Raw genomic sequence first — 13,457 nt, 5'->3', positions numbered from 1 at the left:
TGGATGCAGTGAGTATGCTAAGCCCCTGGCAGCCCCAGCACTGAACACCCAGATAAAGCTGCCAGGCTGCCTTCTTCCTTCTCCAGGAGAACAGGTGTCGGTGGCTCAGGGACAGGAGCTGGACCAGAAGGGCTTTGGAGAGCCTCTGAAGGGAGGCCAGGAGACGACAGAGGCAGAGATGGAAGGACCCTGTGGGGAGTGGTGCCCCCAGAACACCGCCTCCATCGAGGGCTGAGTAAGAAGAGTGTTGTTTGAATTAGAACACTAATATGGGAGAGACATGGTGGCTCATGCCTGTGGTTCCAGCACTTTGGGAGGCCAAGACGGGCAGATTGCTTGAGCTCAGGAGTTCAACACCAACCTAGGCAATATAGAAAGACCTCATCTCTGTGAAGAAAAATAATGAGCCAGGCATGGTGGCACACACCTGTAGTCCCAGCTACTTGGGAGGCTGAGGTGGGAGGGAGGATCACGTGAGCCTGGGAGGTAGAGACAGCAGTGAGCCCTGATCATGCCACTGCACTTCAACCTGAGTGACAAGAGTGAGACAATGTCTCAAAAAAAAAAAAAAATCCAACAAATATTAGTCTTAGAAAGATAGAAGACAGGGCCAGGCATGGTGGCTCACGCCTATAATCCCAGCACTTTGGGAGGTCGAGAGGGGTGGATCACCTGAGGTCAGGAGTTCAAGACAAGCCTGGCCAACATGGTAAAACCCCATCTTTACTAAAAATACAAAAATTAGCCAGGCATCTTGGCACATGCCTGTAATCCCAGCTACTCTGCAGGCAGAGGCAGGAGAATCACTTGAACCCAGGAGGTGGAGGTTGCAGTGAGCCAAGATCGTACCATTGCACTCCAGCCTGGGCGACAGAACAAGACTCCATCTCAAAAAAAAAAAAAAAGAAAGAAAAAGAAAAAAGATAGATAGATAGATAGATAGATAGATAGATGACAGGAAAACAAATGAAAAAAAGTGAAAATAATGACTAAAAATGTTTCAAATGCAATTATCCACAATGCAAGTTTGCATCTAGCAAAAACATCAGCCCATGGATGTAAGAAGTTTAGAAAAATTCAAATAATAAATACAAAGCAACCAACATAGACATATTTTAGCTAAGCTGCTAAAAACCAAAGCTAAGGAGAAAGTCTTAAAGGCAGCCAGACAGAAACGGCATATAACATACAGGAGAATAGCAACAAAAATGACAGCTTGCTACTCATCAGAAACAAGAGAATCCAGAAGACAATGGAACAATGTCTTTAAAGCAGTGCAGGGGGTGGGGACAGCAGGGGACTGTCAGACTGGAATTTTAGATCCAGCAAAAAGACCCTTTAAAAATACTGGTAGGCTGGGCGCAGTGACTCACACCTGTAATCTCAGCACTCTGGGAAACTGGGGCAGGAGGACCATTTGAAGGCAGGAATTCGAGGTTACAGTGAGCTGTGATTGCACTGTTGCACTCCAGCCTGGGTGAAAAACCAAGACCCTGTCTCAAAAATGATTACATTAATTAATTAATTTTAAAAAAGGTAAACTGAAATCATTTCTAGTTAAATGCAGGCTAACTTCTTCACTACCAGATGTAAATTAAAAGAACTTCTAGAGGGGCTGGGCACGGTGGCTCAAGCCTGTAGTCCCAGCAGTTTGGGAGGCTGAGGTGGGCAGATCACTTGAGGCCGGGAGTTCGAGATCAGCCTGGCCAACACGGTGAGACCCTGTCTCTACTAAAAATACAAAAATTACCCGAGCATGGTGGCACATGCCTGTAATTCCAGCTACTCAGGAAGCTGCGGCAGGAGAATTGCTTGAACCCAGGAGGTGGAGGTTACAGTGAGCAGAAATCACACCACTGCACTCCAGCCTGGGTGACAGAGTGAAAGCCTGTCTCAAAAAAATTTTTTTAAAAAGGAACGTCTAGAGGAAGGAACTTCAAGAACTTCTAGAGGGCTGAAGGAAAATTATGCAAGATGAAAACTCGGATATAGAAAAAGGGATGAAGAGCAATGGAAATAAGTATATGGATAAATATAAAATACTATTTTCTTCTTTTCAATTTCTTTAAAAGACAATTGACTGTATAAAGCAAAATAATAACAATATCTTGTGGGGGGTATAATATATTTTCAGGTAAAATATATATCAAAACAAGAACACAAAGGATGAAGGAATTACAGGATAATGTTGTAAGGTTCTCACATTTTCTCTTCATTCAAGTAATCTGTGATGAGTTAAAAATACACACTGCCAGCTGGGCGCAGTGGTTCACACCTGTAATCTCAGCACTTTGGGAGGCCGAGGCAGGCAGATCACAAGGTCAGGAGTTTGAGACCAGCCTGGCCAACATAGTGAAACTCCATCTCTACTAAAAAATATTAAAAATTATCTGGGCGTGGTGGTGGGCACCTGTAATCCCAGCTACTCTGGAGGCTGAGGCAGAAGAATCTCTTGAATCCGGGAGGCGGAAGTTGCAGTAAGCCAAGATCGTGCCATTGCACTCCAGCCACCTGGGCAACAGTGCAAGACTCTGTCAGAAAGAAAGAAAGAAAGAGAGAGAGAGAGAGGAGAGAGGAGAGAGAGAGAGAGAGAGAGAAAGAAGAAAGAAAGGAAAGAAAGAAGAAGAAAGAAAGAAAGGAGAACGAAAGAAGAAAGAAGAAAGAAAGAAAGAAAAGAAGGAAGGAAGGAAGGAAGGAAGGGGAAGAAAGAGAAAGGAAGAAAGAAAGAGAGAGAGAAAGAAAGAAAGAAGGAAGGAAGGAAGGAAGAAAGAAAGAAAGAGAGAAAGAGAGAAAGAGAGAAAGAGAGAAAGAAAGAAAGAAAGAAAGAAAGAAAGAAAGAAAGAAAGAAAGAAAGAAAGAAAGAAAATACACATTGCCTTTTCCCTCCACAATTTCTCTCTGCTCCAGTGAGTTACTTGATTCCGGGGGCTCCGTTTGTCTGCCTGCAAGCTACACACTTCCCAGGACTACACCGCTGGCCTCTGCCACGATCGGACTCCTGCTGATGACCCTAATACACAAGTGGGAATACCTTTCTGCCATCTTCAGAAAGTTTGAAGAGTGGAGAAGAGGGAAATGTGAACGTGAAGAGGAGGCTCCACCTGGAGCTGAGGCACCAGACCCCACCCACTGTTCTAGAACTCGTCTTGGACAAGTGTCAATCAAGTGATGGAAAAATTGAGGGCTTTACAGCTGAATTTGTGAACTTAGAGTTCCCCCATTTGATAACTGTAGGCTTGATTTCATTTTCAAATCTCCCCCGGCTGCCATGACAATAGAGTCTTTGGAGATCTGGACATGTTAGAAACTCACATATCTAAACTTAGATGGAAATACACTGGAAGATATCAGAACTTTAGAACCTTTGAAAAAGTTGGAACGTCTAAAGAGCCTGGACCTCTAAACCGTGAGGTTACTAACCTGAATGACGACTGGGAGAGCGTCTTCAAGCTCCTGCCCCAGCTGATCTACCTTGATCACTATGACCAAGAGGACCAGGAAGCCCCCAACTCAGATGCGGAGGGGGATGATGTAGATGATGAAGAGGAGGATGAAGAAGGAGAAAATGAGGAAAATGAGGAGAATAAGGTTAGTGAAAAGGAAGAGTTTGATGGAGACAAGGATGAAGATGAAAATGAAGATGTAGACTGTGAAGAAGGTGAAGATGAAATCAGTGAGGAGGAAGAATTGGGACATGATTAAGGGGTTGATGAAGATGAAAATAAAGTAAATAACAGGTGGTGGGCCTAAATCCAACTATGTCAGTAACTACATTAAATGTAAATGGAATGAATGCTCCAATTAAAAGGTGGTAATTGACTGGGCGCAGTGGCTCACGCCTATAATCGCAGCACTTTGGGAGGCCGAGGCAGGTGGATCACCTGAGGCCATAAGTTCGAGACCAGCTGGCCAACATAGTGAAACCCCATCTCTACTAAAATTACAAAAAAAAATGGCGAGGCACGGTGGCTCACACCTGTAATTCCAGCACTTTGAGAGGCCAAGGCAGGTAGATCACAAAGTTAGGAGTTTGAGACCAGCCTGGCCAACATGATGAAACCCTGTCTCTACTAAGAACACAAAAATTAGTCAGGCATGGTGGTACATGCCTGTAATCCCAGCTACTCAGGAGGCTGAGGCAGGAGAATCGCTTGAAACCAGAAGGAGGAGGTTGCAGTGAGCTGAGATTGCGCCACTGCACTCCAGCCTGGGCAATAAGAGCGAAACTCCAGCTCAAAAAAAAACAGAAAACAAAAAATTAGCCAGGCATGATGGCAGACGCCTATAACCCCAGCAACTCCTACTAAGGCAGAATCACTTGAACCTGGGAGGCTGAGGTTGCAGTGAGTGGAGATTGCACCACTGCACTCCAGTCTGGACAACAAGAGCAAGACTTCGTCTAAAGAAAAAAAAAAAAAAGAACAAGCTCAATAATTGAAAGAAGGTATAAAAGGCCAGGTCCAGTGGCTCACACCTATAATCCCAGTGCTTTGGGAGACCAAGGCCAGGAGTTAGAGACCAGCCTGGCCAACATGGCAAAACCTCACCTCTGCTAAAAATACAAAAATTAGCCGAGCCTGGTGGTGGATGCCTGTAATCCCAGCTACTCGGGAGGCTGAGACACAAGAATCACTTGAACCTGGCAGGAAGAGTTTGCAGCGAACTGCGATCCCACCACTGCGCTCCAACCTGGGTGACAGAGCAAGACTCTGTCTCAAAAAATATATAAAAGGAGCTATAAAAATAAAATAGACCAGGCGTGATAGTTCACACCTATAATCCCAGCACTTTGGGAGGCCGAGGCAGGCGGATTACGAGGTCAGGAGATCAAGACCATCCTGGCTAACACGATGAACCCCATCTCTACTAAAAATATGAAAAATTGGCCAGACGTGGTAGCAGGCGCCTGTAGTCCCAGCTACTCAGGAGGCTGAGGCAGGAGAATGGCGTGGACCCGGGAGGCAGAGCTTGCGGTAAGCCGAGATCGCACCACTGCACTCCAGCCTGGGTGGCAGAGCAATACTCCGTCTCAAAAAATAAAATTAAATTAAATTAAATTAAACTAAAAATAAAATTGAGGCAGGAGGATCACTTGAGCCCAGAAGTTCAAGACCAGCCTGGGCAACATAGTGGGACCCTGTTTCTACAAAAACATTAAAACATTAGCCAGGCGTGATGGGGTGTACCTGTAGTCCCAGCTCTTTGGAAGGATGAGGTGGGAGGATCACTTGAGCCCAGGAGGTAGAGGCTGCAATGAGCCATGAGCACACCACTGTATTCCAGCCTGGGTGACAGAATTGAGACCTTGTCTCAAAAAAATAAATAAATAGGCCGGGCGCGGTGGCTCAAGCCTGTAATCCCAGCACTTTGGGAGGCCGAGACGGGCGGATCACGAGGTCAGGAGATCGAGACCATCCTGGCTAACACGGTGAAACCCCGTCTCTACTAAAATATACAAAAAATTAGCCGGGCGAGATGGCGGGCGCCTGTAGTCCCAGCTACTCGGGAGGCTGAGGCAGGAGAATGGCGTAAACCCGGGAGGCGGAGCTTGCAGTGAGCTGAGATCCGGCCACTGCACTCCAGCCTGGGCGACAGAGCGAGACTCCGTCTCAAAAAAAAAAATAAATAAATAAATAAATAAAAATAAAAATTAGGCCAGGCACAGTGGCTCACACTTATAATCCCAGCACGTTGAGAGGCTGAGGCGGCAGATTGCTTGAGCCCAGGAGTTCAAGACCAGCCTGGGGAACACAACAAAAACCTGTCTCTACCAAAAATTTAGAAAGTAGGCAGGTGTGGTGGCACATGCCTGTAGTACCAGGTACTTAGGAGGCCGAGGTGGGTGGATGGCTTGAGCCCAGGAGGTTAAGGCTGCAGTGAGTTGAGATCACACCACTGCACTCCAATCTGGGCAACAGAGCAAGATTCTGTCTCAAAAAAATAAATAAATAAATAATTCGAACTTAAGTTAGATTAAATTAAACCCCATATAAGCAGAAGGATGGAAATAAAGATAAAGAGAGAAAATGAATAAAATTACACACAAAAAGATAGAGAAAATTATGACAAAACCACGGCCCTTCGAAGACGCCCATGTCCCCAGAGTCTGTCAACATGTTATAATTCATGGTAAAGAGGTATTAAGATTGCAGGTTAAATTAAGGCTGCTAAAATAGGGAGATTGTCCTGAATTACTTGGGTGGGCCCAATGTAATCACAAGGTTCTTAAAAGTGGAAGTAGAGGCCAGGCACAGTGGCTCATGCCTGTGATCCCAGCACTTTGGGAGGCTGAGGCAAGTGGATCATTTGAGGTCAGGAGTTCTAGACCAGCCTGGCCAATGTGGTGAAACTTCATCTCTAGTAAAAATGCTATATATATCTAGCATGCCTGTAATCCCAGCTACTGGGGGAGACTGAGGCAGAAGAATCACTTGAACCCGGGAGATGGAGGTTGCACGGAGCCGAGATCACACCACTGCACTGCAGCCTGGGCAACAAAGCAAGACTCCTTCTCAAAAAAAAAAAAAAAAAGAGTAGAAATAGAGGCAGAGGCCGGGCACGGTGGCTCAAGCCTGTAATCCCAGCACTCTGGGAGGCCGAGACGGGCGGATCACGAGGTCAGGAGTTCGAGACCATCCTGGCTAACACGGTGAAACCCCAAAAAAATACAAAAAGTTAGCCGGGCGAGGTGGCGGGCGCCTGTAGTCCCAGCTACTCGGGAGGCTGAGGCAGGAGAATGGCGTAAACCTGGGAGGCGGAGCTTGCAGTGAGCTGAGATCCAGCCACTGCACTCCAGCCCGGGCGACAGAGCAAGACTCCGTCTCAAAAAAAATAAAAATAAAAAAATAAAAAAATAGAAATAGAGGCAGAAGGCCAGGCGCGGCGGCTCAAGCCTGTAATCCCAGCACTTTGGGAGGCCGAGACGGGCGGATCACGAGGTCAGGAGATCGAGACCATCCTGGCTAACACTGTGAAACCCCGTCTCTACTAAAAAATACAAAAAACTAGCCGGGCGAGGTGGCGGGCGCCTGTAGTCCCAGCTACCCAGGAGGCTAAGGCAGGAGAATGGCATAAACCCGGAAGGTGGAGTTTGCAGTGAGCTGAGATCCGGCCACTGCACTCCAGCCCGGGCGACAGAGTCAGACTCCATCTCAAAAAAAAAAAAAAAGAAAAAGAAATAGAGGCAGAAGAGGGCAATGATGAGATGTGAAGAGGATTCAGCTCACCATTACTGGCTGTGAAGATGGAGGGAAGGGCACATGAACCAAGAAATGTGGGCAGCCTCTAAAAACTGAAAAAAAAGGAGAGGGATTCTCTATGAGAGCCTCCAGAAAGGGACACAGCCCTGCAAACATCTCGATTTGAGCCAGTGAGACCCATGTTAGACTTCTAACCTTCAAAACCGTAGATAATAAATTTCTGTTGACTGAAGCTGTTAAGTTGGTAGTTCTGTGTTACAGCAGCAATAGTAAACGAATACAAAAATGAACAAAACCCAATTGTTGGTTCCTTGGCTTTTTGAAAAGATTAACAGCATAACCAAAAACCTGATAACATTGTCCAAGAAAAAGAGAGAAAACACAAATTAACAATACTGGGAAAGAAAGAGGGGATATCATTACAGATTCTGTTGCGGGAAGTCAGGGACCCCGAACAGAGGGACCAGCTGAAGCCACGGCAGATGAACATAAATTGTGAAGATTTCATGGACACGTATTACTTCCCCAATCAATACCCTTGTGATTTCCTATGCCTGTCTTTACTTTAATCTCTTAATCCTGTCATCTTCTTTGTAAGCTGAGGAGGATATATGTCGCCTCATGACCCTGTGATGATCGCGTTAACTGCACAAATCGTTTCTAGAGCATATGTGTTTGAACAATATGAAGTCTGGGCATCTTGAAAAAAGAATAGGATAACAGCAATGCTCAGGGAACAAGAGAGATAAGACTTCTGACTGCCAGTGAGCCGGACTGAACAGAGCCGTATTTCTCTTGTTTCAAAGGCAAATAGGAGAAATATTGCTGAATTCTTTTTCTCAGCAAGGACCATCCCTGAGAAACAGAATGCGCCCTGAGGGTAGGTCTATAGACGGCCCCCTTAAGGCGGCTGCCTTTTACAGTCAAAGCCAATGGGATGAAATAAGCCCCAGTCTCCTGTAGCGCTCCCAGGCTTATTAGGAGGAGGAAAATTCCCACCTAATAAATTTCGGTCAGACAGGTTGTCTGCTCTCAAACCCTGTCTCCTGATAAGATGTTATCAATGACAACGCGTGCCTGGAACTGCATTAGCAATTTTAATTTCACCCCATCCTGTGGTCCTGTGATCTCACCCTGCCTCCACTTGCTTTGTGATATTTTGTTACCTTGTGAAGCATGTGATCTCTGTGACCCACACCCCATTCGTGCGCTCCCTCCCCTTTTGAAAATCGCTAATAAGAAATTGCTGGTTTTACAGCTCGGGCAGCATCACGGAACCTGCTGACCTGTGATGTCTCCTCCGGACACCCAGCTTTAAAATGTCTCTCTCTTGTACTCTTTCCCTTTATTTCTCAAGCCAGTTAAGACACTTAGGGAAATAGAAAAGAACCCACGATAAATATTGGGGGTGGAGTTTCCCCTGATGAGAGTCTATAGACATTAAGAAGATAATAATAGGGGAGGCTAGGCGCAGTAGCTCACATCTGTAATCCCAGCACTTTGGGAGGCCAAGGCAGGTGGATCACCTGAGGTCAGGAGTCCAAGACCAGTCTGACCAACAGGATGAAAACCTATCCTTACTAAAAATACCAAAACATTAGCTGGGTATGGTGGTGGGTGCCTGTAATCGCAGCTACTCGGGAGGCTGAGGCAGGAGAATTGCTTGAACCTGGGAGGCAGAGGTTGCAGTGAGCCAAGATCACACCACTGCACTCCAGCCTGGGCAGAAGAGCGAGACTCTATCTTAAAAAAAAAGTAGTAGTAATAATAATAATAATAATAGGGGAACATTATGAACAACTTCACAGCAACAAATTTGACAACATATATGAAATTAATAAATTCCTTGAAAAACATAACTTACCAAATATGACATAGGAGAAACTAAAAAATCTGAAGAGCCTTATATTTAGTAAGGAAATTTAGATTTGTAATTAAAACTACCTCACAAAGAAAACTCGTTCTAATGGCTTTTCTAGCACATTTTTTTTGTTGTTTTTGTTTTTTGTTTTTTGTTTGTTTTTGAGATGGAGTCTCACTCTGTCACCCACACTGGAGTACAGTGGTATTCCAGCCTCCGGAGTAGCTGGGATTACAGGTGTGCACCACCATACCTGGCTAATGTTTGTATTTTTAGTAGAGATGGGGTTTCGCCATGTTGGCCAGGTTGGTCTCCAACTCCTCACGTCAAGCAATCCACCTGCCTCACCCTCCCAAAGTGCTGGAATTACAGGCATGAGCCACCACAACCAGCCTCTAGCACATATTTAAGGAAGAAATAATTTAACCAGTCTTATGGAAACAGGAAAGAAAGAAGGAGAGACGGAAAGAAGGAAGGAAGGAAGGAGGGAGGGAGGGAGGGAGGGAGGGAGGGAGGAAGGGATGGAGGGGGGAAGGAGGGGATGGAGGGGAGAGAGCAAAAGAGAGAAGGAAGCGTAGGGGAGGGGAGGGAAGGGGAGGGGAGGGGAAAAAAGAAAGAAAATTATAGACCAGTGTCCCTTAACATAGCCTCAACACAGTTGTAGCCCATGGAATCTCCCAATATATACAAAAGATGAAGAATCCTGGCCAAATGCGATTTCTCCCAGAAATGTAAGGTTACTTGAATATTTGAAATCAGTCAATGTGATTTGCCTCATTAATAAAATAAAGAATTGATTTCAATAGATGCAAAAACAATGTTTTTAATCTTTCAGCAAATTAGGAATGGAAAGGAACTTCACCAACCCGGAAAGAAACCTGAAGAAAACTTACAGCTAAAGTCACAGTGAATGATGAGAGACTACAGGCTTTCTCCAGGGCTCAGGAACAAGGCAGGGAGGTCAGCTCTTGTCACTTCCACTCCACCTCATCCCAGAGGCCCTAACCAGTCTCTATGCCCTGACAGCTTGATCATCCATGTAGAAGACGCTAAGGAGTCTACAAACCACCACCCAGGGCTTGGCTCCAGTGAGGAAGCATTGAATTGGCAAAGGGGGTGTCCAGGGTAGTCCTGGAAGGCTGAAAGGGGGAAGGGCTTCAGGAGCTGTCTTCACCCAGAAGGCCACCAAGGATGCTGAATTATTTTAAGGCGGACCAAGCCTGGGTTCCCTACGCAGGCGAGGATTGTTCTGGTTGGGAAACCTGAGAGCAGCAATTGAAGACAGATTGTTGGCGGGACTGCCCGGCCACCAACCTCATGGCTAATCCCACTCCCTGGTACAGGATGTTTGGGCTGAGTGCAGGGGCTCGCTGCCAGGTTCTCGGAGTGCACACTGGAGGGGTGGGGGGCAGGGACTGGCTGCAAGTGAAAAGCCTCAGCCCAGACTCCTTTTATACCCACGTTATACCCCCTGTGGTGTGGGAGGGGCAGCAGAGCAGCCAGAGCCATTCCCACGGGGAGGAGTGAGTGACTGTCCCCAGGATGAGGGCCCCAGGAAGTAGAATCTGGCCCACATCGCGGCAGATCGGGTTCTGCTGAGTTCATCCTCTCCAGCACCGCTGCCTTGGCTCAGGGCCTGGACCTGAGCCACAGACCCTCATAGGCAGGCAACCCACCCACCCAGAACCCTTGAGCAAGGAGGGCCAGAGGTTCCAGGCTCAAGGGAGCCTGTGGGATGCGCACTGGTCCAGGAGTCCCAAACCTGAGATCTGCTCTTTGAGGGAAGCTACTGCACTACTGGGAGGAGAGGGGAGGCCTCCAGCTCCAGCTCCCAAGACCCTTTCTGGCTTCCAGTATTACAACCTTTGTCACACTTCCAGCTCTGACTTTCCTGGCCTGGAAGGTCCCCAAGGCAGGTCCGACTCCCACCTGCACCCCAGCCCCAAACTCAGAGCTCAGCACCCAGCAAACACTCCTCAAACTGCACCAAAGTCCCAGCCCCTGTGGCCAGTGGGATCCGGCGGTCCAGGCAGAAGACAGAAGGCAGCCTGGCTTTTCCCTGGGACGAGTACTGGGAGCAGATGAGTCTGTGCTGAAGCCAGAGCCAGTGGGACAGGGCCAGGAAGCTGGCAGCTCTCTGCTAGAGCTCCCACTCCTCCAGCCCAGCCTGGCAAGGCTGCCCACTGCCCGGAATTGGGTCTCCTCCCACAGCGAGCCTGCCGAGTCCTGTCACCACAGCCACAGATGGTCAACTGGACAACAGGCACAGCCACCAGCCTGGGGTACTAGCTGCTGACTCCTCTCCTGCCCTCTTCCCCACAGTCTGGGGACAGAAAGAGAAGGTTGCCCGGGAGAGGCTCCTCACTGCCAAAGCCCTCCCTCCAGGGATCACCAGGAGCAGCCCTGTGGGTGGGCAGCTTGGACCTATCCCTGGCTGCAGTGAGAAGGAGCACATGGCCATTGGAAGCAGGGGGCAGCTCAATAAGGGGGGATGGGAAGGGCTTGGTAGAGGGTTTGGGCTTGTGCTGGGCTATTTGGGGAAGGTGCAAGCTCGGGACCCCACTCTGGACTGAATGCTCTCGGGAAGCTGGGCTAGTTCTCTGACCCGGGTGTTTTTGTGTTTTTTGTTTGTTTCTTTGTTTGTTTGTTTGTTTTGAGACAGAGTCTTGCTCTGTTGCCCAGGCTGGAGTGCAGTGGCATGATCTCAGCTCACTGCAACCTCTACCTCCCGAGTTCAAGCGATTCTCCCACCTCAGCCTCCCAAGTAGCTGGAACTACAGGCGCCCACCACCATGCCCACCTGGCTAAGTTTTGTATTTTAGTAGAGACGGGGTTTCACCATGTCAACCAGGCTAGTTGCAAACTCCTGACCTCAGGTGATCCATTCACCTTGGCCTCCCAAAGTGCTGGGATTATAGGTGTGAGCCACCGCACCCGGCCTGATCTGGGGTCTTAGCAAACCTTGTCTGTGTGGCAGGGAGCCCACAGTGAGGCTAAGGCTGTGACTGGGGAAGCAGCTGCCCTCACTCCTGTTTGCTGAGACATGGGGAGTTTGGACTTATGTTGGCTTGGATGATGTTCCTGCAGCCGCCTGAGCTCAGACACGATGACGGGGGGGGGGGGGTCTGCTTTTGTCCTGACCCATCACAGTCCTGGAGCAGCCTCGTCTGATGTTGTTGTTCTATCACATTGAAACTTTTGTGGCCCACAGGAAGACAAGCTGGTGTTTGGAGCGGGAGGGCTCCCCAGAGAAGTGGGAGGGCCATGGGGTGCACAACGTGGGCTCTCCCCAGGGCCCCTCCAATGTTCAGGAGAATTACCAAACACGCTCGGGCAGGAGGGCTCAGGTGTGGGCATGGCGGAGGGGCCACACTCTGCCCTGAGGTCTTGGGGGGCTCTGGATCTCCTGTAGGGCTCAGGGGTGAGGCAGAGGGGCTGCTGGCATGTAGGAGCCATCAGAAACCCAGAAACCTGGGGGGATGGCTGGGAGCAGGAGTGGACTCTCCCCCATGAGAGGTCTGGGTGGGCCCCAGGGAAAGGCCCTCCTGACACTTGTTTGTGAGGATGGGCTCCATCCCATTCCGGGACACGCGGCAGTGCCCTGCCCTGTGTTAGTCTGACTGCATTACTAGGAAGGAATACCTGAGACTGGGTCATGTATAAAGAGAAGAGGTTTAATTGGCTCAAAGTCTCACAGGGGGTACAGGAAGCCTGGTGCCAGCAGCTGCTTCTGGGGAGGCTTCAAGAAGCTTCCAATCATGGTGAGAGGCAAAGGGGGAGCAGGCATCTCACCCAGTAAGAGTGGAAGCAAGAAGGCAAGGAGGGGCCATCCCAGACTTTTAAACAACCAGATGTCCTGTGAACCAACGAAACATGAACTATCACCAGGGGGTGGCGCTAAACCATTCATGAGTGATCTGCCCCCCTGACCCAATCCCCTCCCACCAGCCCCCAGCTCCAGAGCTGGGGATCACTTTTCAACATGAGATTTGGAGGAGACAAACACCCCAACCATATCAGCCCCCGAGGCAGAGCTGGCACTTCCAGAGTCCAAACGAGCCCAGAACCTCCTGAGAGAGACATAGCCGAGGGGCAAGCTCCCCCACCCTAACCAGCCCTGGGCTGGGAGCAGAGGGTGGGGTCCTCAGGCCTGGCTGGCGTCCGAGTCTCTTCCAGCTCCCACAGGCTACTCTCACTCCACTTGCCAACCTGAGCTCGGCACACAGGTGTGGTGCACATATGTGGTACTCAGGTGTGATGCCCAGGAGTGATGCAGAGATGGGGCACACAGGTGTGGTGGACAGATGTGGTGCACAGGTGTGGTACATACACAGGAGTTATACACAGATGTGGCGCACAGGAGTGATGCACAGATGTGCACAGATGTGGCGCACAGG

The 13,457-nt window shown here is 48.7% G+C and overlaps 1 pseudogene; it reads left to right on the top strand.

The window, feature by feature from the left end:
* Positions 1-280: 280 nt before the first annotated feature.
* On the top strand, positions 281-3,720 carry LOC117096545 (annotated as a pseudogene).
* Positions 3,721-13,457: the final 9,737 nt, after the last annotated feature.

This window comes from Trachypithecus francoisi, unplaced genomic scaffold, assembly GCF_009764315.1.
Source record: "Trachypithecus francoisi isolate TF-2019V2 unplaced genomic scaffold, Tfra_2.0 Lachesis_group14, whole genome shotgun sequence".
Classification (NCBI taxonomy): domain Eukaryota; kingdom Metazoa; phylum Chordata; class Mammalia; order Primates; family Cercopithecidae; genus Trachypithecus; species Trachypithecus francoisi.
The sequence above is the reverse complement of the archived record's forward strand: the minus strand, read 5'-3'. Positions and strand labels throughout refer to the sequence as shown.